The sequence below is a fragment of the Erithacus rubecula genome, assembly GCF_903797595.1.
Source record: "Erithacus rubecula genome assembly, chromosome: 3".
In the NCBI taxonomy this organism is placed as follows: domain Eukaryota; kingdom Metazoa; phylum Chordata; class Aves; order Passeriformes; family Muscicapidae; genus Erithacus; species Erithacus rubecula.
Genome location: NC_136689.1, coordinates 133,440,095 through 133,467,223, shown reverse-complemented (window position 1 = coordinate 133,467,223; position 27,129 = coordinate 133,440,095).

The following is a 27,129-nucleotide window of genomic DNA, read 5'->3' as shown; positions in this document are numbered from 1 at the left end:
AGACAATGATAACAGTATATGCAATAATTGTTATTGGTCAAAACTTGTAAATAAAAGTCAGTTAAATTGCAAGGTATTGAAGTATCCCTACATGATCTCTTACAGAAGCCTTGTCAGACTTCAGCATTATAGAAGAGCACTATGCCATTGTGTCAGACATGGAACAGGACATAAAACTTGAAAACTAAAAGAAAGGGAAAGCTAGAGGTGGGATGGTCACAAACAAGCAACAGAGATGACTTTGTCTGAGTACACATTGTGAATTTCTGACAGAGAAATTCAAGACTCCTAAATCCCTCTCTAGCTTCTTTTTCAGTGAATTATGTAATTAGATGTAATGTTGTCTGAGGGAGTAATTCCACTCACAATTACTTCTAGTTGGTGATGTTTGATCTTCCTAATACTTTGTGCTGAAAGAAGAAGCTAAGGCTGTGGTCTGTCTCAGCTTGTTCTTCAGTTTTGGAATACTTGCTCTACAATACAAGGGAGCACTGAGAGACAAAGTTCTGCTTTTCTTGGCCACTGTGGCTGTAACTGAGCAGAAACCAACAGAAGTGAATGACTTAGCTCAGACTAGCATAGATATTGCAAAGTATATATATCTGAATAGATTAACTTTCTTGTTCTTTCCCCCTTTTGGTTTCTGTCCTGTCACAAAGTGGGTAATGCTAGAAATGCCATTAAAGATGGGGTTATAGCTTTTTTTAATACTTGTGGTGTTAAAAAAAAAAAAAAATAAAAAAAAAAATCTCTAAACTGAAAGTCTTTGGAGGGTGGTCTTTGCTTGCTTATTTTAGGAATCATAGAATGGTTTGGAATTGACCTGGAAGATCATCTAGTTCCAAGCTGTCTACCGTGAGCAAGGACATATTCCACTAGACCAGGTTTCTCAGAGCCTCATCCAGCCTGAATCTCTTGAACACTTCTAGGGATGAAGCGTCCACAACTTCTCTGAGCAGCTTCTTTCAGTGCCTCACCATTCTCACCATAAAGAATTTTTAAAGCAATTGCTCCCTGTCCTATCCCTACATGTGCTCATCAGAAGTCCCTCTTCAGCTTTTTATAGGCTCTGTTTGGGTGCTGGAAGGCTTCTCTAAGGACTCCCCAGAGCCTTCTCTACTGCAACCCCAGCTCTCCAAACCATCTTCATAATAAATTGGTTTAGATATTTTTACCACTGTTTAGATGTCCCTGTGGTGGTCCTGATCCCTGCTCTCATTGGTGCTCTACAAATAGAAAACACAAAGTCTGTTCTCACCACAGAGAACAAGCGGGAAGCATATAAAAGGCAAGCTACAGGGAGTGTGGTAATTTACAATCAAGGCATTTAGTCTGAGTTAGATGAAGAGTTTAGGGGAAGAAGGATCAAAGGAATTGATAAAGAGATATGAAGTGAATGAACTTTCTACCTTATTCACATAGAATCAATTTATCTACCAGGTAGTGAATGGGGTGGAGGAAGAAAATGAGACAAAAATCAGACCTAACCTGTGCAGAAATTTTGTAACAATTAAGAATTTCCATCTGCTACACTTGTGTGAATACAAATTAACATTGGAGACTGGTTTCTTTCATCAGTGTTCTTTGAAAGTTCAGTTCCTAATTATCATGAGATTTTCAGCTGCAATCAAAATGAGTACCATCCCAGCTCACAGCCTCACATCTGATGCTTGAATAAGGTTTATGCCTAACTGTCTGGTCACTAGTTAGCTCTTTAGCTCTTGTAGTATCTCAAAATCTATATATTTCAGCAAATAGGCTTCCTTCCCTGTTGGTCAGTTTTTAAGGATTTTGTATATATGTATGTATATATATATATATATATATAAACATATGTCATTTATTAAGTGTTTGCTATAATCCATGGTAAATATTTTCAGCAAAATCAGCTTTGAATTCAGGCCTCCAGAGTATTTGCTTTCCTCAGAGACTGCTTCCTGGACTCTATTTTTTGCTTGCTTATTTCATGGGTCAATACATAGGATTTGCATCGGTTCAGAGCTCACCTATCCTTCTTACTTTAAAAGTCAACAGAAGAAGACCTAGATAAAGATTCTTTTCCTCCTCTGGAAAATACCCTAAATACATACTGCAGTTTTTAAAATGGATAAGAAAGCATTGAAGAATAAGACATTCCTAGACCGAGTTCCTTAACTTGCTCAATGTTCTTTGTAAATTAAATGTCAGATTTAAGAAATCATCAGAGAAATAATCTGCTCTTTACAAGCCTCTTGAGATGAAAGTGGACTTTGAGCTGCTTCTCCATTTTAGCTTGGGCATTTCATGGTTCAGAACAGTTACTCCAGAAGTTTCAAGCTGCTTATTGAATAGTCTCCATAAATAGCTGAACAATAACAGCCCTCCTTCAAAGTAACATAGAAATATATAAGTTCTATACAGTGTGGTTAGAGTCCTAGCTCTGGAGGGAACAGTATTATATTTTGGTCTCAGCTCTGGGGATTATATTCAGTTCATATTATTCAATATCTGCTTAATGCAAGACACAAAACCCCTTTTGAGATCCAAAACCTTTGCTGAGCAAAGTGTTCAGTATTCTGTCACAGAGGCAGGCTTCCTCAAATGCTCTCTCTCTGACCCAATATATTGTTTTCCACACAATGAAAGTAAATAGCTTCAGGATGAGAGGTGGAATGTGCCCCTCATTCTGTCATCCAGATGGATGACAGTCAGGTGATTGGGGCACTATCTCAGCAGACATTGGTTTGTGGATTTGAACCTCATTAGTCACAGAAGAGCTTAAAATCAAATTCTTTATGTCTATTAGTGAGTATTCTAACTGCTAAACCATTATCACAGAATCACAGGATAATGAGGTTGGAAGAGACCTCTAAGATCATCGAGTCCAACCTTTGTCCTAACACCTCAACTCAGAGTCTAGACTGTAGCACCAAGTGCCATGTCCAGCCTTTTCTTAAACACATCCAGAGATGATGATTCCATCACCTCTCTGGGAAGAGCATTCCAGTACTTTATTATTCTTTCGGTGAAAATTTTTTTCCTAACATCCAGCCTATACCTTCTCTGACGTAGTTTGAGGCTGTGTCTTCTGGTTCTGCCAGTTCTGCCTGATGGAAGAGACCGACCCCCACCTGTCTACAGCCCCCCTTCAGGAGTTGTAGAGAGCAATAAGGTGTCCAACATAAGGTCACCTCTAAGCCTCCTCTTCTCCAGGCTAAACAACCCCAGCTCCTTCAAACGTTCCTCATCAGGCTTTGTGTTCCAAGCCCTTCACCAGCCTTGTTGCCCTCCTCTGGACACGTTGGACAACAGCCAGATATGCTTTAAGAAAATTTCACCTATATGAACAAACACTAGAAATACCACTTAAAAACTTGAAGTCAGAGACGCTGGATTTTTTGTGCGATGGGAGACCCATACTAATCAACAAACTAGAGTTACAGTTTTAATTCGTAATGAATTTAATTAATTTTAATAAATTGTCTCCATCAGAGCTGATAAATTATAATTTATTTGTTAGATATCATAACTTGTGTGCATAGGAAGTCTATTCACAAAGTTGTCTGTATAGGAGTATTCTGGAAGACACATTTGTATTCCTGTAGAACTGAAATTTGCACAATAGGAGTGGTCTATTTATGACAGTTTGAACAGGAGAGTGGCATTAGATTTTGGTTATTATTTTTTCATTTAAAACTAAGAGAGTTATCATGTTACTCTTGCAGGACTGCAAACAAGACTGATGAAATACACAAGCGTTTAAGATAAAAATTGCAAAATAAGACAAGATATAAAGAAAGTGTTTCTTTCTAAACATTACTTCTTTGGTTTAAATGTGCAAGAATGTCCTATCCATGGAATTTATTGATCCTTTAGATATATTTTGTGTTTGATTTCACATTATTATCAGGTAACAAAATGCTGTATATCAGTATGAGTTGGAAGTCCTTTCCCAACTGCCCAACAGTAGGAGCTGAACTGAAATCAGAGAGAGAATAATATATTTTGCTGCTTTCATGTTTTATGACACATGAATGAAGAAAAGTACAAAAGGAGGAAAAATTCATTAATTGTAATGAACCCATGGTTTGCCTCTCTGTGTTTTTTGATCTCTAATCTATTCATAATGGTTTTGGTTAAAACTCCCATCCTTTCTTTGTTGTCAAATATAAATACTAAAGTGGCGAATCAAAATATTGTAAAGATTATCAGTTTTACAATTTAAAACATTCCTTATTAAAACAGATGCATGTACAAAAGTAATAAGAGATATAATAATAGGCACAATGAGAGGAAATACTCCAATTACCATGAGTATTACAGAAATTGAATAATAAAGCAAGACTGATGCAATAGAATAGAAGGAATAAAAAGAATAACTTATGATCGGTTAATACTAGGAAAATAAAAAAACTCTTCTGTGTATTTAATGAATGGAGCTCATTTCCAGTATCTTAAGTTTGAATATTATGTTTAATAAAAATGGATTTTTCTATAGACAGGGGTTTCATAATTTATTAATAGGGACATGAGTGCTTAAAATTAGTCTTCAGTTTCTCTCTAATGTCAGAAAGAACCAAGTCTTTTTTGTTCTATTCTGTGTATGATTTCATATCTGTTGAAGTTTCATTTTTGCATTTTTAAAAAACTTATTTGCAATCATAAAATGTGAAACCAATTCCATCGGTAATCATCTTAACTACCAATAGATGTTTATGAAATTGATCAGTAATGTAATAATGAACATATGTGAGGACATCTAAGGAAAACTAAGTCATATTTTCATGGAGGCATAAATTGCATCTCTACATCAAAAAAAGCACCTAAAACAGCATAAAGTCTCAGTGACTGACCCATACTGAAAAACTCATGATGTTGGAATAATCTATTTCCCATGACACCTTCCTGAACAAGAAAACGCTACAAACTTCTCTTTTATTTACTGTAACATGGTGGATGGATTCCAAAGCTGGTCCAGCAAGAAGTAAACAAAAATAAATAGATAGGAAATATTTAAAGTTACATTGGGCTTCTGAGATGGTGGACACAACCAGACGCACATTAAAAAAAAAAAAAAAACAAACCTGCAAAACAACCTAGAAAATTAAGTAGAAAACTATTGGATGCATGGTGTAATACAAAAAAAAAATTGACATAAGATGAATAAATTATCTAAGGTACCATACATTTATCAATATTGCATACAATACTGAGCTTCTTTAGGTGGTCATCCATCAGTAGAATAACCTTTTCAGGAGGAGAAAAATGGATATGTCAATGAATGTATCCTGGCATTATCAGGTTATCCTAACTACCAATGAACTATCCAAACATTAACAAACATCAATGTGTTCTTTGCCCTTTAGGTCTGCTCACTCTTTAAATAGGAAAAATTCAGTGACTAAAGAAATAATTGCTCTTGCATGTTTATTACTTTGTACAGTGGCAGGACAATAATTTCCTCCAGACTCTTCTAGTAATTGCAGGAACTACTAGTCTTACCAGTAAAAACTGAGGAGAAAAAGGCACAGAGTGGTTTGGCCTTTCCCATTTTCTTTTTCTGCCAGTTGTGTGTCCATTCAGCAGTGGATTCACATTTTCTCTAGGCTTTTCTTTTCCTCAGGTTTGAAAAATATTCCTACATCCTTTATGAGCTACCTGACTCTATTCCAACCTATTATTTTTTCCATCTCTTTCTTCCTTTTTATGTTTTTCAGGAGCTTCTTGTTTCTCTATGCAAGTCTCCTCAATATTTCTTGCTTTTCTGCACATGGGGATAGATGTTCTTGAGTTTGGATGAGCTGATTCTTGAAAAAAACCCAGTTCTGCTGAAATTCCCTTTTCTCCAGGACAATATCCCACAGGGTTCTTCTAAGAAGATGCCTGAACAGGCTAAATATGTACTCTTCTGAAGTTCAGAGCTGTGATTCTGCTGTTTGCCTTACTCCTTTGTCTGCTGATCACCTTCATAGTGACTGCTGCCAAACTTGATCCCACCTCTCATCCCCAAATAGTTCTTCCTTGTTTGTAAGTACCAGCTCCAACAGAGTTTTATTTTTCTTATCAACTCCTCAATTATTGTGTTAGGAAGTTGCCACCAATGTACTCCATAACCCTCCTGGTTTGATTTTGCTCTGCTGTGTTATCACTGCAGCAATGCTTTTTCTGAGGCCTTTCCCTGTCAAATCACCCTGCACCCTTTGTTTGCCAGCCTGGTCCACCTCACTTCCTCAGTGAGCTGGTGGCTGTCATTCTCCTTTCCCACTGATTTAAGCATTTCTCACCAGACTGGTCAGCTTGCTGGCAAAGATGCCTATACCCCACTTTATCAGATGGGTGATACCTCTTCCCACCACAGTCCTCCAGCATAGAAGTACAGTTTTGAAGGCAAAATCTCCTTTTTCCACATCTGGTATGCAACCAGGCATGACTGTAAGATCAATCGTGTCCTCATAAAACCCTCTCCTAAAGCCGTTCAAAAGCACTTGAGGGAGCTAGTCTTGTTTAGTCTGGAGACCTTTTTGTGCTCTAAACTGCCTGAGCAAAGGTTGGGGTGAGATGAGCATTGGTCTTTTCTGGCAGGTAGCAAGCAATAGGACAAAAGGCCTCAAGTTGCATCATGGAGTTGTAGATCAGATATCAGGAAACATTTCTTCACTGAAAGAATTACCAGTCACTGGAATAGGCTGGGGTTGAAGGGAGTTGAATTACAACCCTTGGAGATGTTTTGAAGATTAATGTGGCTCCTAGGAATGTGGTTCAGTGGTGTATTTGGCAGCATTGGGTTAAGGATTAGACTCAGTGATCTTTCATAACCTAAACTATTCTATGATTTCCTTTACTTTAAGGATCAAGGATAAAACCATCCAGGCTTCCATGCTCTTGGCTCTTGCACTTGGTCACATTTGATAATCTTCAGGTATCCCCTGGAAGTATCAGTGCACACATGGAAAAGCATCAATGGATGGCATTAGAAGGACTAGCCAGACTCAGCATCTTCTTCCCAAAGTCCCATATCTGAGTGCTGTAAAGCAGCAAATCTCCCTAGGGTGGAAGTGAATCTACAGATTGGAGCTACTACTACTTCTTGTTGCTGCTCAGCTCAGCCATGTTGGCTGTTTTATTTGATAGAGATCTCATCCCTTCATCTGCTACAAGGGCAATGCTGTGTTCTGTAGCTGCAGATTTGCAGGGGAAGCAGGAGGTGAAGGAGGCAGAAGTCACAAACTTCCAGCCTTGGTCATCATGGAAACCTTTGTTTCCTATCCAGATATGTACAGATTCTGCCTTTGCTTCTGCCAGCTGGATTTTAAGGCTCTTGTGTCTGCAGGGTTTTGGAGAAAACCCAGTGAACTTTTTCCTCAATTCCTTTGGTCCTGTGAAGTCAGTCTGTCTCCTTCTGAAGCTTCTTTCCTTGGTAACCCAACCTGTTCATTCATGAAATCTACTGCAGGGAAGGATCCCACCTTACCCTCTGACCTCAGTACCAGTGAGAGATTCCTGAAGCCCCAGGTCTTTGAGGCTGTGTCCTTTGTTGGGCAATCTTTCATAGTGTCCTCTATCCAAGGACAGCCCTATTTTTGCTGGGCCAGCAACTGCTGGAACTGTGCCCTGTGGCATGTCAGCACCACTCAGCCCATCTGTGTTGCCCTCAGCAAAGCTCCTGGCTCCCTTCTGCAAGAATTGCCACCTCTGCTAGCTGATTTCCCTGGAAACTATGTCCTGAGCCAGCAGTGCTGCTAAACTCTCCCTGTGGCCTGCTGGAAGGGAATTTCATCCTCCCTGATCAGGATTTACTTGGAGCAAATTCTTGATGCACCCTTTGATCCAGAGCATCTGACAGAGCTTGATAGAAGCTGCTAGAGCTTGCTGGAAGTCATCATAAGTCTGGGTAAGTAACCTTTCTTATCAGTGATAGGCACCTTAATGTTTCTCAGAAAATGGCAAGGAATTTCCCAAGGAAATTCTGTTGCTTGATTTTAAGTATGGGTTCTTGTATGGCTCTCTGGATTGAAACCAGTTTATACTAAATCCTTTACTTGCTTCCAGGGCACTAAAACTTTGAGCATTGGGCTGGAAGAAAATGGGGGGAAATTGCCAAAATGCACAATACTTGGATTATTTTGGCTATAGCAATGCTAATAAATGTGCCTGGAAGGGCTCTTTGGCATTGAACTTAGCTGGCACCAAATAGCTCATGGTCAAACTGCTAAACTCTTATTCCCTCCAAAACAGGACAGCTACATCCAGAATGAGAATGCTCCTTGGTGTCTGCTCATTCCAACACTGTGCCTTGAAATTGTTTCAAAGACCACTATTTGGCCTGGCTGAAAACTGTTGAAGGAACTGTTTTAATAGTTTAACAGCAGTTATTATCAAGTTCCAACGTCCGTGAGCATTCCTCACTACTATTTCCATTAAATGTCTTTGTACATCATTCTCCAATGGCCACAGTCTCCAGTAACTAACTGTTATGAGTTCACAGCTCTGAGCAGCTTCTGAGTACTGTAGTGTCTTGAAGATGAGTTAGGACATGTAGTTGGATCTGAATGCCTCATGCACATACATTAAAATAAAACCACAAGCATTTTCCGAGATCAATAAGCACTCAGTCAGGTTTTCCTAACACAACAATGTAAAGAATTAGAGTGAAAACTTACATTGCAGTATTTAACAAAGCAGTGCAGGATCATATGGATAAGAAGTACATAGGCAATGTGCTTTTGGGTAACTTTTCTCAGGCAAAGACACACTCTTTAGGACCTTGTTCTCACTTTCTGTAGAATTACTAGGAGATGTGAAAGCAGCTGCAGCCCTCCTTCACCATCAGCAAATGCAGTATGGCTGCAAGGGAATGGCTGCTCCCCTTCCCTGCCAGGTACAACTGTTCCAGTCAGCTACTGTGACCCTGACATAGAAGTTCCATACATTGCATCTTCTTGCTGATGTTTTTATACACAGGTTTGAAACTGCAATGCTTTTTTCTTTCATGAAAAGGAAAAAAAAATAGCTAAAACATAGAATCATAGAATGGCCTGGGTTGGAAGAGACATTAAAAACAGCTCAGTTCTCCAACCCCACTGCCATGGGTGGGGACCCCTTCCAATTTGGACTCCATCCAAATTGGTTTAAAAGACTTCCAGGGATGGGGAATCCACAACTTCTCTGAACAGCACTGGAAGTTATCTATAGGCTTTTATGAACTTAGTAAAAACCCCAGTCATTTTCAGGGGCTTACATAATTCAAGCTGTCTAGAACACTTATAGAGTTATCTTGTTGTAATCAAAGATTTCTTGCAAACCCACTGAAGACTTCATTCTAAAAAATAAGTGGTTGCCTGTCTGTGAAACCACTAAATAAAATATGCTAAATGAAAATATGAAAACATGTGACTCATACATAGAATTATCATCTATTTGGGTGAATAATAGAGGTAGTTTAGTTACAACTTGCAAGTGAAACCCTGGAACTGGTGAAGGTACTGACAAAAATGCCTCTGTTGCCACTAGCTTCACAATATTGCCCTGTACAGATGATGGAAATGAATAAAAAACAAATCTTAACTCAATAGTTGAAAAAACCAGTTCGGTCATCACTCTTTAAGAAAAGTTACCAAAAAATGCTCCATTATTAATGCAAAAAAGTAAAGTTGACATAAATTACAAGATGGGTCTCACCTGCTTTTCCACTAAATGTATTTTCTCATCTACCAGTTAAATTCATTGTAGACATTTTTTACATCACACATATTTTTCGTAGAAAGTGCCAAATATTTTTGTCTTAAGAGCAGATGGGCCATTAGATCTGATTAGTTCTGTTTACTTAGTACAAAAATGATCTAAATGTAATAATTGATGATGTATAAAAAGGATTCCTAAGAAAAAAATTGATTTTTTTAGCAAGAGGAACAATAGCTCAACATGAGCCAAAAATTCTACTTGTTGCTTGTCAATACTGGCACACTGACACACCCATTAAAAAAATATTATAATAAGCACAAAGCTGAGTTCTCTCCACTGGGGGGAGTGGAGAGAAATGCATATGCCATAGTCCATGCTGTCATGTCTATAGGGAGTGCTTTAGGTAATTCATAGCCTTTCAGACATCCCTTTCATTATCATTTCTGCTAAAACTATCCTGCAAAACTGACTACAGAATGTATATATCAGATAAAACCGAATTTCAAAGTAAAGAGAATTCCACTGCAAAACCAACTAATAATATCTTACATCTACCTTCAATAACAGTACCTGGTGACACCATCAGTTCATCTCCAGCACGTGCATATGAACAAATGGGAACACAAGACTCTTCTTAATCAGATTTTAACAAGATATGGGTCCCAACAAGATATGACAAAAACTTAATGAAGAGATCCTATGAAATTTATTAGAATGAAGCCAGCAGTAGGTTGTATGGAATTTTAATGAAGGACATGCTGTTATTAAAATTAGCAGAAAAACTGTTCTGTATTTCAGAATATTTTAAGAGGCTACAGAATTTCCAAGGAATCATGACCAGTGTTCAGCAGTGTAAGTAGCTTGATAATTGGGATAATATTGCACTAATTTTCAAACAGTTAAAATAAAAAAAATCTATTTTTTCAAAATTAAATAGTAGAGGATTTTTCCATAAGTCATAACATTACCAGGCTTAATTCTTCTAATGTGTCACTATTTTTACAAATGCATTAGAGCTGCACCTAACTCACAAATTTTATCTTCAAGATATATTCAAGAGATTATCTATTTTTTCCCCCCTCTTTAGTTATTTGTTTTCTTAAAGAAGGGAAATGAGATAGTAAACCCATTTTCACTGTAAGAAGGCATTTCTGGAAGGTGAAGCCTCATGATTCCAAATCAGTGTTAAATGGCATTACAGACACTGTGCAGTGCTGACAAACTGAAACACTGAAAGTGGTGACTCCACCATCTTTTTTCTTTTTTTTTTCCTAAGGTGAGGTGAACAAACACCATAATAAAAATAATCATGATTACACTCTAACAACAAAAAGTTTCTGCCTCAGCAGAACCTCTTGTCTTTTCTGTAATCTCTTGTTAGCCAAGACTCAACTTAAACTAGATAAATTAAATGAGATACAACGACAGAATAAGCAACAATTTAGGGAAGCAAACCAGTTTTCCCTGCCTAGCCCTATCCTAAAAATGAAATTGAAATTAACATGGGAAGCTGGGATTATTTTAGAAGAGAAAGTTTTCATTCCATATTGTCATAGTGAAGGAAGGGGTGGCTGTACCATGGGGGGACAAGCCAAGAGCTTAGGGTGACCCCACATTTTGTGTTCTTCAAAATGGAGCAGGGCTGCTGAGGTGAGACTTTCCCCATTTATACTGCACCAGCATTCGACTGAAAGAGCATTTAAGGATTGCAGGGATGTACAAGGCCTCTGTCACATTTGGAACAACCCTCTGGTGGAAAAGTACATTCAAATAAGTGAAACAAAGAATTGCAGTAAGCAAACCTCTCCCCTGCAGCTGTAACTTCCTAGAAACTCCAGGCAAGAGTCACTATTGCAGTTTGATGTATCTCTTGCTTATTCAAGTTCCACACCAGAGACTCCAGTGACTTCAGCTTAACATTTGTGTGGGTGGGACAATAATCATATTTTTGGCATTCACAACGCTCTTCACTTCTGCTTCACTAACAGCCAATTACAAAAGTACCTTAGTGGGGTATGCTATGGGCTACTCCTCTGATTTAAGGAGAGGAAGATGAACCAAATCTGAATTCACAAAATGCAGAAGTGATTAGGAGTTGGGAGGGTCTGTCTGCTTGCCCCCTTCTGTCACAGTGGGTGAGATTCTAGGAAAAATCATCTTGCTCTGCTTTGAGTTCTGAGGATTTTACAGCTGTGCTGCTGCAGGACAAACTCAGGGGGCTCAAGGTTCAGCAGGTAAGGTATCCTTTTCAGCCTATCTTTTTTTCTAACTCCCAGGAGCTCCCCTGTACCCTGATGTTCTTAAATACACCATGAGTAGCTCCAGAATTCTCATGTTTAAGCTGCCTCTGGTGTACTTCCTGTGTGCCTTTGGCTTCAAGGCTCTGGATGTAGCACAGAGTTTGTTTTTTTATAGCTCTTTTAGTCCATACACAGCCCAAAATTCGAGGTCAAAAGAGGCTTTTGTAGATACTCTGAGACAGCAGCTGCTAAATAATCTTTTGCAACTAGATCCATTAGTGAAGTTTTATTTGATTATATCTATTGTTGTTTTTATTCTCCAGTTCATGATAGTCACCAGTTTCCTTCCAATTTGCTTTAGCTGTAAATACAAAACAGGAGAAAGAAACAATCTTGCCTTTGTGGCACACAGTGAATTCAGCCTTGTATTTACAATATATTTTAAACTGAATTCCCTCAGAAGCTAGCAATTAGCAGATGTCAATGCCCAAGTGGAAGTGGAAGCCAAAACAAAGACTAGAGACCTTCACACCAACAATCTGGATATTAAGTAGAAAAAAAAAATATTTCCAACCATAATACCTCTCTTTGTTTCCTAATGTGGTTGTAGCAATAAGGATTCAGTTGGAACAGCTGTGCAGAAAAATCAGATTTTTATCAATTTGGCATCTGTCTTGGAAAAAAAACAACCATAGAGACTTAAGAGTAGAACAGGGCAGGCAGTTTTACAGCAACTTTACAGATCTGCAACAAATGGCACACAGAAGTGGTTTACACTACGAGTTAGCTGGGAGAATACTGAATCCCATCATGGGATTAATTGCATATTCGTTGCTGGAGGAACACTTCCCTCTCAGAGAAGGAAGCCAAAACCTGAACATCACTGGGCTATGTGCTGCATGATTCATTAGAAGCTTTGAGGCCTCTAAGTATTTATTCTAACAGCTTATAGACTCTCATAGAGGCTGATGCCATTAAAATCACTGAATTGCTGCGTTGCTCAGATTGCAAAGGAATTTGGGAGGTCTGTAATCTAAAGTCATGCTCAAAGCAGGGTCCTCATTGAATTCACACCAGATGCCTCAGAGTTTAGTATGGCTGGATTTGGAACCTGCAACTTCTCAGGCAACCATTTTTAGCTATTACCCTCATATTTTTTCTTCTTATATTTAGTCAAAACCTCTCTCACATGAATTTATGACCATTGTTTCATATTTCAACTCTGAAACTTAGCAAAGGAGTTTTGCTTCAGCAAACTTCTTCTCAGTAACCCCCTCACAGGTGCCAAAGTTCCTGCCAGGTTCCCTGCACTGATCCCTTTCCAGGCAGAGCAAGCTCAGCTCCTCAGCCCCTCCTCACAGCACAAATGTGATCCAGCCCCAGCTATCTTGGTGGCCCTCTGCTCAATCTGCTCCAGCTGATGAAAATCTTCCCAGCATTGAGCTCCCCAGATTGGATGCAACATTCTGGGTGTGATCTAGAAAATGCTGAGTACAGCAGATTGATTTCTTCTCCCATGTGCTCACTACGGTCCTCTTAATATTGCACAGAATTCTATTTAATGCTGCCAGAGCTACAACGATCCCAGGCATCTTCTACTCCTTCAAAAGCCTTTAAGTGGCTTTCAAGAGGACTTCTCCCTAATTTTTCCAGGACTGAAATCTGTCTAGTGATAATTTAAAAAGTTCTGCAATACAATGTGGAGCAAAACAAGAAATGAAATTAACATAGGTCATGGAAACAGTCCTTGCTTTCTGCAGCCTCACACAACTAGATAATTCTACATAAATACATTAAATGTTGCTTTCCTTGAGACTTTTGCATGTCATGTCTGCAGAGTTTATAACTCAACACTAGACTTTTCTTCATTTTTGTAAAGATAATTTTATTTTGTCAGATGTGGATTTTCAAATTGTGACTCTCTTTTTAGGCCTTTGAGTATTAACATTGGTCTTTTAGGTAGGACATAACTGTTTTTCTTTTAAAAAAGAGTCAGAAAGGAAAGGAGTTTTGTTACAAATTAATAGGAAATTAATCCTGTGAGAGGTCCTGCATTCATTTTCACTTTGTTTTTTTCAGAGTACCCAGGTTGTAACCTTTAATAAATTGAGTAAGGCAAGAATGAAGTAAAGCCTCTGCAACAAACTGCAGATTTCTACAATATGAGAAAGAAAAAGCCCTTGGCTTATCTGCCTGGTAGTCTACTTGAGAGATCCTGTGCCTATAGTATTCATATTCAAGGTTTTAAAATGGCAAATGTTACTTATACAAATTACTTATGTGAAAGCTTTGAAATTGTTGCCTTTAATATTCAAGTGAATTCCCATACAGGAGTTCCTCCAGGTCATTAATTATACCTGTCAATAACTCGTGTTCTTCTATGTTTGCAATGTCTCTTTTGAGATGATGTCCATACAAAATTCTATATGTGTAAAGAAAAGATTTATTCAATACATGTTCTCAACTTCTTATTTCAAGATGAGAAAAAGCACTTACTTCAGCTACGTATTAATTAGGACCACACAACTGTGTAAAAATTCAGATTTTCAAGACACGTTTCATTTTGTGAAAAAAAAATCCACAAAAATTTGCTATTTAGGCAACATAATAGTATTCGTGATTAATAAAAATAATAATTTAAAATGCTACATTTGCACTCAAATAAGTTTTCAGTTAGCTGTAAGGTACAAATATGATAAGCAAATAAAAATGTGAAATAGTTCTCCTAAAATATTGCATTGCTTAGTGATTTTTGCACCTTCCCAGGAAGAACATAGAGTGGTTATAAAAGCATTGTCATTATATGGTAAATTTATATCACCATTTTGCAAAATTGTGAAGAAAGCATTCAATAAATCTTTTCCAATCAGCCCATTCTGATCCTGCAGCTCACATCTTTGTGTTCCAACAATATTTTCTACAAACTTCTGCCTAAAATATGCAAGCACTTCTTCAAATCCACCTCAGTTCAACACAGCACACCAACTGCAAGTAATTTTTAGAGAAATTGAGCAGTAAGAAGCACATGCAGAGTTGTTTGACTGAATGATTACTGCAGAGGCAGAAAAAAAAATGTATATATATATAATATTTGTACATATACTATACATTTATATGTAAGGTTCGTGGGAGAAACAGGAACTGCCAGCAAGGGCACAATTTCTTTCCTGACTCAGATATTTTTAATTTTGAACTTAGTTAAAATTTTTTTGCAACTTCCAAGCGTTTTAAAAAATTCTTTGAATTTTAGTTTAAATCTAAAATGTTAATAAGATTGGGGAACTTACACCTTTGGATATATTCTACTAATGGCAAAGTTACCCCTTTTCTGAGCTGGAGTTTGGACAACACTCTCTGATTTTTCATGAGTCAATATTCCACGTGACCATTCAATTCGAGTTGATAGAAACCTTTGAACTGATTACAAAAGTATTTGAGTTAGGCAAAGGAAGGCAGGATAGAACCCTGCTTTGGACAGAAAGGCTGCACAGATATGATCCATGTCATGCATTCAAGTATTATGCTGGTTGACCCTTGAAAAGGTTAGATGGAGAATACAGTTTATTTCATCTCACCATAAATCTAAGCTTCTGGAATTTTAGACATTGGTTTGCTGTTACCAAGACAAATTTCATTTTAACTGTTTTCTTTGTTTCCCATTTTCTCATCTTCAACTTGCTACTGTTTGGAAGACTGAAGAAATCCCTTGTTTTGTTCCTGGTGCATTTGCTGACATGGAGATCTGGTTTAATCTAATATTGCCCTTTGCAGTCAGTGGCTCTGAAGATATTGCTTCATTGATGTTGAATTAACAATTCAATCTGAACAGAGGCATGCTTGATGTGAGGGTTAGCTATATTTACAGAACATGAGGACCCCTAAAAGTGTAATTCATGAGCAGAATGCAGCTTTGGAACATTTGCAAGCATTCTAATATTTTTATCATATATATTCATTTTTCTTTTTCTCATTAATGCTACCAGCAACTTTCTGATTTTACACTCTGTACGACATAAAGTTAATTATATGTGCTATTGGCAGAGTGTTACCTGTGGCAATTAATTTAGACTCTCTACTGATTTATGAGTGTTGTCTCTTTGTGCACAGAGTTATGATGCACTTAAAAATCTTAATTGATTAAATAAGATGGACTAGATAGCTTTAATTCATCAAGAATATTTCATAATATTTAAAGCATATCTGAGTTCTGAATAAGTTTAAAACCTCTCTGAATAGAGTATTAATTAGAAAGAAAGGAAAATAAAAACAAAAAGGAAAAAGAGAAATATCATGGTAGCGTAGTTCAAGATATGAGATGTTGCCTAGATATTCCAGGATTAGATTGCATAAAATGATCTTTCATTCCAGTATAGAGGAATGAAAAGGGATACATCAGCAGTATTGTAAATTATGCATCAGGAAGCATTGCCCTTCTCTGACAGTGTTACTGACTAACTGTGACTTTGCATTGGGCATCAAGGCAGCACTACAAATATGTGAATGAGTCTGCTTGAGAAAGTGCATGACCAAAGAATTTGTCTGGAAATTCTTTTTCACTAACATGGTTATGTTTTCATATGACCAGAAAATGACAATGAATCTATTACACTGCCTGGGTGTCTCCACAATAGCTCAATCATTTATACATAGGCCATTTTTATTTTATCAATTTCTTTTTTTTTTTTTTCTTCACTTTTAACTTGTTTTGATTCAAGATCTTTGGGAGGCCTTCTATTACATGCAGAAGACTGAAACTCTGGTTTCTAGGTACTAATATTTATGCATTATATATACATAAGAAATCATCTAGCACAATATATTATTTTATAATGATGGGCATTGTGAGTCAACATCATTGATCACTGATGTGATTCTCTTATGCTTAGTTTTAAAATTATTTTAATGATCAAAATAATTCAAAGCAACTGCATTGGAGAGCAAATCTAGACTTTAAAGCAGAAAACAATGCTATGGCAACATATTAATGATTAGTGAAGTGCTGGTACATACAGCATAAGGGAGACATGATACAGCTGCCTTGCAGTTTGACTGGACTCCCAAATAATAATTTGTTTTCAAAATTCTAGTCTTTGTTTTGTATCCATATGGTTATTATGGTCTGTCTCTGAAAGTCTTAACACTGGGATGGCATTAAATTCAAATTTATTTGTATTTTAAAATCAACAAGATTAACATTTAATGAGGAATATTTGTGAAAGTATCCTTCAATAATTCAGCATGCAATCACAGGTTATGCATAATATTTGCACATAATTTGTGTAAATACTGCTTTGTCTTTTTTGCTTTTATAGGCAAAGAACCTTAACAGGACATAATAGCTCAGAAATCTGAAAGAAGTGTACCAATATTTATAGACAATAAAGGAAAAATACCTGGTAAACTATAAACACTGTAGTCATATTTATTACATGGTGACACCTTTATTTGGGGCCAATGGTGCATTTCAAAAGTGATTTTAACCTTCCAAGGAGCAATAGGAAATCTCTCAACAGTCCTATGGCATGTGAGTGTAAAAAAAAAAAAGTGATTTTTTTCAACGTATCTAAGTGGGATTGTCCTGTAAGCAAGGTTGAATCTTCTCTTGTTTTGCAAAAATAAACAGCCTAAAAGTGCAAGGCAACATGCAGATTTCCTCTAAGATTTAGAGAAATTTCTTTGCCAGAGAACAGACAGATAATTTGAATCTGATGTATTTCTTACCCATAATTTTTATGGACTACTATTGTATTTGATTAAGATGTTATTTGAACTTTATTGACTAGACAAGCATAAAGGAACAGCGTGGTTGACGGTATTTCCTCACAGTGTACTGTGCACCATTATGATGACTGGTTTTTAAAGGATACAGCTATATGGACTCTGCTCACAGTGGGAGCAGGTGACATTCAATTAAAAACTTATGTTGGCTGCCTGGAGACTGGCTCCAGGCATGATGCTGGGCTGCTTGCTGTAATCCAGGCTGTCCTGGTTTGAAGGACAGGTGTCTGCCAATAAAGGTTAGAAGCTTCTCTTTGAAATTGAGAATGTAAAACCCCTCCCTCCAAATTATTATAATTTTGAAATTAAGGGGCTTTCAGGCAAAGATATGGAAATTAGCAATGACAGTTCTTTACTGGGAAAATTGAAATAGAAATACAGTATTACAAAGAACAATCCCAGCCCTGAAAGAGTCAGAATACAACCTGACACCCTGTCAGTCAGTCAGGGTGTTGGCAGCAGTCCCATTCAATGGTGGCTGCATTCTCCTGCAGTGGCAGGTGTGGTTCAGATGAAGCAGTGTTCCTGTAGAAGGTGCAGTTTTCCTCTGAAGGTCCAGGGATGATGTGGAAAGGTCTAGTTTTCCTCTGGAATCCAGTGGAAAGAAGGGAACTTGTTGCCCAAAATCTCAGTTTTTATCTAGGTAGGAAAGGCTTGGCTCCTCCCCTGGCTGGAGCATCTCCCAGTGGGATGATGTAATTTTATCAGTCATGGACTGGGACTGAATGGCTCAGCAGCAGACGATACCTTCCTGGAGGGAGGATGGGTTGTGGAAAAGATAAAGATGATTGCACCAGCTGATTTAAATATGGCCCATTAGCAGATGGTATGTGCCACAGGGATAAGGAATCACTGCCCCACCCGGTTTTACCAGATGGTGATAGAATCCACATTTCTGGCCACATCAACCCAAGACACAGGCAATCCCCATTTCTCTTAAACAAACTGGGCTGGAAAAACATGACAGGAGCCAAAAGTGAATGTGGCTAAACAGCAAAGAGTATGTCTGCAGGACTACTGGCAAAGGCAAGATTACAGTATTTAGAAGAGGAAATTTAAAATATCTAGCTCACTTCCAAGTTTATAACTTATATGAATCCTCAATCAATCCAATATATTTTAGATGCCTACCTTATCAAACATTGCAGGATTAGAAGTTCTGTGTTCTTTTAAAATACAACTGAAGGATAAACTGTATCTGTATCTTTCATCTGTATTCAATGTTTCATTTTCCTTATGCCAGAATTCAGTTTCCTTTATCTGAAGATAATGAAGTGCACATTTCTCACCACACAAAATGTTCTTAGTTTATTGTTCAAGAAATGAGTGCATAGGATGAAAGCATTAGCAGCCCTATCTGCTGAGACATCCATTTTGCATAAGAGAAGTCAAGAATCAGTAATTTAGAAAGAAAGATATAAAACCCTAGATAATAAACAAAGTAGGAGGAAGAGAAATCTTGGGTTTGATTCCAGCAACAGTGGTAGGTTTTAAGTCCTTTTCTTCTCCATTGAGATGCAGAGAGCAGAGAGCTTCTGGATGTAATATTTGCGTGTGGAGGGAAAAAAATTAATTTTAGTAGAATTCAGTAGGAGTCAGAATCCACAGAAGACACAATTTTGAGACAAAACTCTCAGATCACATCTCCTTTTCAGCTTCATACTCAGATTACTCAGATGGTTTTTCTTGAGATATTTTTTCTTTGATACATGGTATACTAAAAAAAAAATAAATTATAGGATGAAGCATGATGAAACAATGCACTAACCTCCAGAATTACAGTGTGATGAGATCTTGCAAGGTATTTTATTAACTTTTATTTTTTCATCTGTATTTCCTAAAAAACTACAACAGTCACCATTTGATCCAGTGACATGTTACACAATCAAGAAAGAGCCAGCTAGATCTTTTCACCTGTGAGTCTGAGAGAGCAGACTTGTGTAGTAAGTTTGTGGAGATTTTTACTAACCTGGTGTTTCTGGCAGCATACACAAAGCAGGAAAATTATGTACTTCTAAATCACTAGCCTCAAAACCTTTTTTTCCCCTGTATGTCAGTGATTTTCTTACTTGTGATGATTAGGTTTGAATTTGGTTTTGGAGCACTTACTAACACAGAGTCTAAAACTTTTCCTCAACTTCCTTATGGTTTCAGGAAGATCCATTGACCCCAGCTGCAACACTCCTCCCCACACTCGAAAGCTAAACCCAGAGTACCATCCAAATGACTTATTCCCTCTACAAAAAGCCTGTCATTTTCCAGAGTGCTGTGATTTCTTTCCATTTTCCCCAACAGTCCATAACAAGAACAAAACCTGAACATTTATTCTACACAGAGGGTGGTGAGGCACAGTAACAGGCTGCCCAGGGAAGTTGTGGATGTCCCATCCCTGGAAGTGTTCAAGACCAGGCTGAATGGGGCCCTAAGCAGCCTGATCTAGTGGGCTACATCTCTGTCTGTGGTGGGGGAAAAGGAGGAAGGGTGGAACTAGATGACCTTTAAGTTCTTTCCCAAAACAAACCATTCTATGATTCTACAATGAAATGGAAGATTTTCTTCCCATTAGTCCTGAAGAATTAATTGAAAGGACTGACCAAGAAGACTGAATTTTTGCCCAGTACTGTTATCATTGTCTTCTGAGAAGAGTGGTTAGAAAAAGAGTAAGAGATGCCAGAAGTGGAAGAATTTTACCAAAAAAGCCAACTATTGTGCAATACTCCAAGTCTGAAAAAATACCAAGGCTGTGTTTGGTGATGATAGAGATATTCTATTTAGATGTAAAGAAGAAATTGTGCAACTCATACATTATGTTCATGATGAAACATGAATGCTTCAAGTCTATGTGCTCTGAGAATCCTTAAAGCTTATGGGTCCTTAGTGTTAGTTTATGTTCTACTTCATGTTTTTGACAGTTACATTGAAATTCTGCCGTGGACCACGAGAACTGATTAAATTCTTAACAGAATTCACACAGGGACAGGACAGACTGTCTAAGAAATCTGAGTTTAGGGAAATGTTGATACCTACACAACATGAGGCTGTCTTCCACAACTGCTTTTAAAACATCATGTCCTAATAACTTGTCCTTGTCTGAGGTATCTTAAGTCCCCTTGCAATGTCCCTATCCAAATAATTTTTTCTCCTTTGGTTTTCTGTCCTGCTAATGCAAGTATCAGGTTAATGAAGAGCTTAAGAACAACATGAGTGCAGATATCTCTATATACCATTATTTTTTAAGTCTCTTAAGCCAGAGATATTAAGTCTTCTTGTGCTATAATTGCTTAAAATTCAGTACTTCTATTGAGACTTTTACGTGACCTTCATCCTAGAAAGCAACTTAGTTATAAAAAGTTGTGGAGTGTTCTTTATTTCTAAGACTACCTTATTTTCTAAAAACCTGAAAAAATTATGAAGAAAGAAATTTATTTTTTTTGCAATGAAATGCACCCAGATATTCTATGAATACAGCTTTGATGCAAGTACAGCTTATTTATCTCCCTTGTCCTTCTGTATAGCTATACATAAAGCCAGATATATCAATAAAATACAATAAAAATTGGTTTATTTTCTCTTAAAATATTCATTCTTTCCAAAATGATTAGTTTAAGCTTTATACTTCAATTCCTTTAATTTACATTCTACATCGAGGGCACTTTATCTGTTTATTTTTTTCCTCTCTACTGATTTGCCACAAGAGTGACTGAAACTATAACTATGTTTCAGCATGTGCCCAAAACACATGAAAATCAGACTCTTGCCTTTATGTGGGGCTTTAACATCTGAAAATAAGAAAGCTGTGCAAGAACTGCTCACCCTATAGCGTCAGCACAACTTGACATTTTTGTAAAAGTCATCCTTCACTCAAGTGCTATTGACTTTAATTTACCTCCAACATTCTCCCTGAGACTTATATAATACAGAATATTGCTTTAACACAAAGAATGCACCAGTTTGAACCAAATTCTTTAAATCCATTAGCCCACTTTTATGATGATACAGTTTTTCAGGGACTTTGTACAAATCAACTTCCTGTAACATCAGTTGCTTAATCTACCTTTGATGAATGATTTTCCATGGTATATACACTGTATCTTTGCTTAGGAAGAGAGATTTGGTACATGCTACTCCTACTGCAATTTCTGACATTACTTATATTTTACACCTTAGTGTGAACATAATAGAAAATATAAAAGGCAAAATACAGCAGACTTACCAAGTCTTTGCTTATTGCAATTCTGAAGGAAAGAGGGAAGAAACAGTACTGACTTCAGTGTGTATTCATGATGCACAAATAAAGTGTGAACACCCAAATTTATAAAACACAAGGGTAACATTTGCAGCCCAACATTTGCACTCTACCTCTGCTTCAAGTCATCTGCCCTAAGCATACCTCAGCAGTAGGACTGCAAAAATTTAGTCATTTTGAACTAAAGGCAACCTTTTTTAGTAATTTCCCTATGCTTTCAGTGAATCTCTTCTGAGCACTATGTAGCTGACATCACTTTAGAAAGTGGGGTGGTTTTGTGTTTTCATTTTTTTTCCTTTTTTTTTTTTTTTTTTTTTTTGGTCTTCTTCAGTAACATCAGATCAACAAACTGAGGGCTAAAGATCTTGTGATATTTCTTGATGTTAGACTTTGACAGTACTCTTCCAAAGCTTAGCATTCTGAAACAAATTAATATTAAAGAAATTTGAGTGCAGTTACTCATTTCAAGATTTCAAGTGCATACTGGGGGTGGAAGACTGAGTGCTTGTTTGCAGACCAAAACCGTGGGCAGATGGTCACACAAATCTCTGCTCCTTGCAGCAGTAAGAAAGCTGATATTTGTAAGAGCAAGCTCTCAGCTCGTGCAGCACAGCAGATGTCTGCCCTCTCCTGCTCCTTTGCCAGCAGTTCTGTGCACCAGCTGTTCACAAAGAGGTCCTGATGAAGCATTGAAGAGAGGGCAGAGCTGATTCCTGTGTGCACCTGTCTTCCACAAAAAGCTAAATGCACCAAATATATGATATTATAGCCACACAATATTACTTCATTTTAAATTATACAAGCAATGTGTTTTTATAATTTTTAGTAAAGTACCTTAAAAGAAGGATCATAAGATTAGAATAAACATGGAGCATTGTATTTTACACAAATATGAAATATGCTGATCACTTCCTTTAACTTGTGCTTTTTTTGACAAATACATTATTCCACATTTGTAAATGAAATATAGGGAATTTCATTTAAAAAACAGGTGTTCTTGCTTTCTTTCTTTAAGAGTTTTACTGTATTTTTTCCATTTTTTCTCATTCTTCTCTGCTGGATGTGAAATATTTTATTTTTAATTAGTTGTTTTCTCTCAGAACAAAAGTTGTCTGAAATGTGATCACTTTTCAAACTCATTTGGATATTGGAGGCTCATTTCATGGAAAATTAAAAGACAGTTCAGGGGCAGGGAGGAAGGGGTGAATCAAAGTGAAATCAGTTGCTTTTGCATAGATTTTGTTCATAACTGACTAAAAACACAGCAGTCTGCCTGGTTTACACTTGGATGTGCAAGTGATGGGGTCAGGTAATTAAACAGGTACTTAGAGCTAAGACTGAGGGAGACGTTTAGATAATTTCTGACTTTATGCATTCAGTAGATTAACTTACACTCAGAAACTCCAATAGAAATCCAAATGACTTTGATTAGACTTGGAGATTCTGATCTTCAAAATATTGAATAGCTAAGCCACAGCAAGCCATGAGTGAGACAGAGGTTCCACCAGGTTCTGGTCAGATACTTCAAGAGGACTGCATCTTGCCCAGGATTTAGTAGTTTAAAAACATTTCAAAAAATACTACCAAACTGAACAGAGGAGCAGTTTCTTTGTTTTTCTGACAGTGACTTGAACTGGTGAGAAAGATTCACTGATCATTCACTTGGAACAAACATTTTTCTACTGCAATACAGGGTTCAACCTTCCCAGTCTTTCAGCTCAAGGTAAAGACAGACATATAACAGGTGGCAACAAACTCCATCTCTCTCAAGAATGCAAAGTAATATGAAGTTGGAATGCTTCTGAACATATGTACACTATTAAGGGAAATAAACAACCCCCCTCCTCTCCCTAAACCCCAAAAAACCCAAACCACTTCACACCCTGACTCTCATAGAATATGATGAAAACCATGTTGGTTTTAGACTTTTGTTACAATTGCCATCATCTATACAGACATGTAAACATTAATACAGGATATTCTCTCCTGCAGTCCATCAAAAAAATGGAATTTCACTCATATATGTCCCAGTCCTGAAAATAAATCTCAATTCCTTCTATCCTTGCTATTCCTTCTCGAAAACTGCAGATTATTCTGGCCCAGATTCTTTAAATTCAAATGCATTCTACCTGATTGTGGAATGCCTTTTTCAGGTGTCTCTTTCATCAACAAATAAATGCATTCAGTGACAAGAAATTCATCCACCTTCTCTTTTATAAGCTGAATAGCAGGTGATACTGAGCCTCTCACACTAAAGTTTCCTTTTGCATGATTTTCATGGCCTGGCTTTGCTCTCACTCTCATTAGATATGGCATGGTAGTAGATCTCCTAACCTCTGCACATTCTGCATCACCCATGATGTGATCTTGAATGGCAGCATCAGCACCACTCTCAGGCCCAGTCTGAAGAAGTGCTTGCTAAAGACAGTGGCATGAGTTCTGTGCAGGAGCAATGCTAGCTGGTCAGGTCAACTCTGTTTTCTGTCCTGTCCTTAGCACATCATAGGGAAAAGGGAAACACATGGTGTTGCTACCCTAGGCTGCCTTACCCTTCATCTCAAAGTGCAGCTTGCAGTCTGCTGGAGTGCTGACAGCAGGGATGCACACATTTCTGTGCTCGAGCCTGCACCAGAGCCCTTTTCATTCTCTGTTGTAAACAGAGCCTTTTGTTTCTTCCTGTCCTCTAAAAGGTGTCAGCAGAGAACACTTTTCTGGGTTTCACTTCCCTTGGACCTGCTGGGAAGGCCTGCTCTTTATTTTCAGGCTTGGAAACTAGCTAGCAACTTGCTGGAAAATTACCTCGTGTTTTGTCATTAATCTGCAGTGCATATTCTTGAGGTAGAGAGGAACTTTGAAATAGGAATAGTGATAATATAGCCAGTGGCAGTGGATCCAGAAATAGCTTAAAATGCAGATTGGATTCAATGGTAATAGAATTTGGGATATGATAACACTAAAGTTTCTCAATATCCTTAATCATATTATTATTCTTATTGGGAATAGCCACATCACCTTAGAATGCCCACAAGGAGAAGTTAATGGAGCTATCTGACCACTCTGGATGCATCTAAATTTACCAAATGGGAACTGAAAATTATTGCAATAGATATGACAGCAAAGTTTCTTACTGTCTGTGAGAAGAGAAGAATTAGACAGTGCCAAAATGTGCAACATTATGAGCAAAACATCTGAAAATCAAACATTTTCTTTTCTGGAAGTTTTAAAAATCATTCACACATACGTAGTTGCAATGTGTTATGGTATTGGGAGAACTCCTAAATGTATTTTTCTTGAATGAGAGCTTATAACTTAATCATGCAACATTTCAAGGATTGTATGGAATATTTTGCCGGGAACTTAATATTTGTCTATCTATTCTATTCTATTCTATTCTATTCTATTCTATTCTATTCTATTCTATTCTATTCTATTCTATTCTATTCTATTCTATTCTATTCACAAATCTATTAATTTCAGCTGAAATGAAGATATGTGTGATAATTTTTCTTCTCACAGAGCTTTCCTCCTCTGAGGGAGAATCCTGAATGTTTTTTGCAGTTTTGATATCTGCCTGTGGTGAAGTATATGCGAGAACATGAAAATTGCTTAATAATTTTACTTTTTACAATAAATTCATGAAAGCACTAAGTTACAATGGTCATATTCTAGTGTTTTCCTCGTCTTCTTATGTCCTTAATAAAAATTTCAGGATATAAATTTCTTATGTCCTTTTCTCAACTACTTTAAGATTATCTGGCTTGTCTGTGACATCACAGACATGTCCTTTCAGACATAATGTAGTTAAAGAGATCATAGGCAAATTCCTTGTTGCCAGAATAGTATTTGAGCCATCAACAGCTTTTGCTTCCCTACCAAGAAGATCAGATTAATTGCCTCACCCTCTTCTATGGACAGGAAAATTCAAAAGGGGGGTTGTGAGAGTAGATTAAAGCAGACTGTACTATGATTGCATTTTCACTATACATATTCCTTCACTTCAAGGAAAGGAAATTCACATGTACTCTTTTCAAACTTGCTGAATGTGCTTGGCCTTGGCTAGCAGTACAGGAGAGTTGGTGGGTTACTCATATTTTTATGGCAGTGACTCCTCTAAGTATACAAGTCACTGTAAAAACAAGTCATAAACCTCTTCTTTGTATACATTATATACAAGAAACACCATCCAGCTATATTGTTATATAAATATCCTTTCTGTATTTAGTGTCTCCTTTGGGCATGTTCTTTACTTCCTAGCTGCTTGGATTAAGGACTGAGCAAGGTTGAAGCTTCTGGCTGTACAAATTAAAGCAGGCTCTTGGTTCCCACTTTTGGGAAGAAGCTCTCTACACAATAGTGGCTTGCAGGGGGTAATTGCACCCAATGCATGGACTCAGCTTGGATGTGGAAGCCTTGGAGTAGTTCCAGCTAAAGCTGTTTACATGTGTGCACTCAACTATTTGGAATATAAATTGGGGCTTGAACATATGTCAGTTTTTATTCATTTTTAATGCTTCTGCTAGGAGATAATTTCTTCTTTTCAACAACCTTGGTAATGTCAGTGAACTAGTAAGTGCTGAAGAAAAAAAGGAACCTATTCTATTAAAAAGAATATGTGGAACTAATTGGTTTAAAAAGCTTTAAAAATTAATTATTTGAACTTGAACATCTTTACAAGGCTATGAAGTTATACTGCAGATATTAATTTTTCAAATAATTAAAGCAGGGTTTCTTCTTTTAAAGTTTCTTTTGCAAAAAAAAAAAAAAAAAAAATCCTGAAGATTTTAAAAGAATACAGTCAAAATAAATTCTTATGCATTAAGAACAAAGGCACTCACATTATCCACAGTGGTTCTGAAAGGGTAATTTATATTTTAGAATAGGAAATTCTAAGGAAGTTTAACTGTATTGCTGATCAGATCTTTATACAAACTTGTGGTAAATGTTGAACTCCAGCCTCCAGCCACAGGCCTCTAAAATCCTTGTCAGCACAAGGTAAGGAAACCTCAGCAATGCTAAATAAGTCTGTGAAAGTTACCCTGCAAAGCAGCTGGGGAGAACAGAATGTGTGTAATGAAAATTAATCAGTCAGCAAAGAAACCCAGGGAAAGTTAGAAAGTAATCCTTAATTAGCAAAATTTCTTACTAACTTGGACAGTTGTTCTGGTTCGGGTTTGTAGAGTTTATGTGATTTTAAGAATAAAGTCT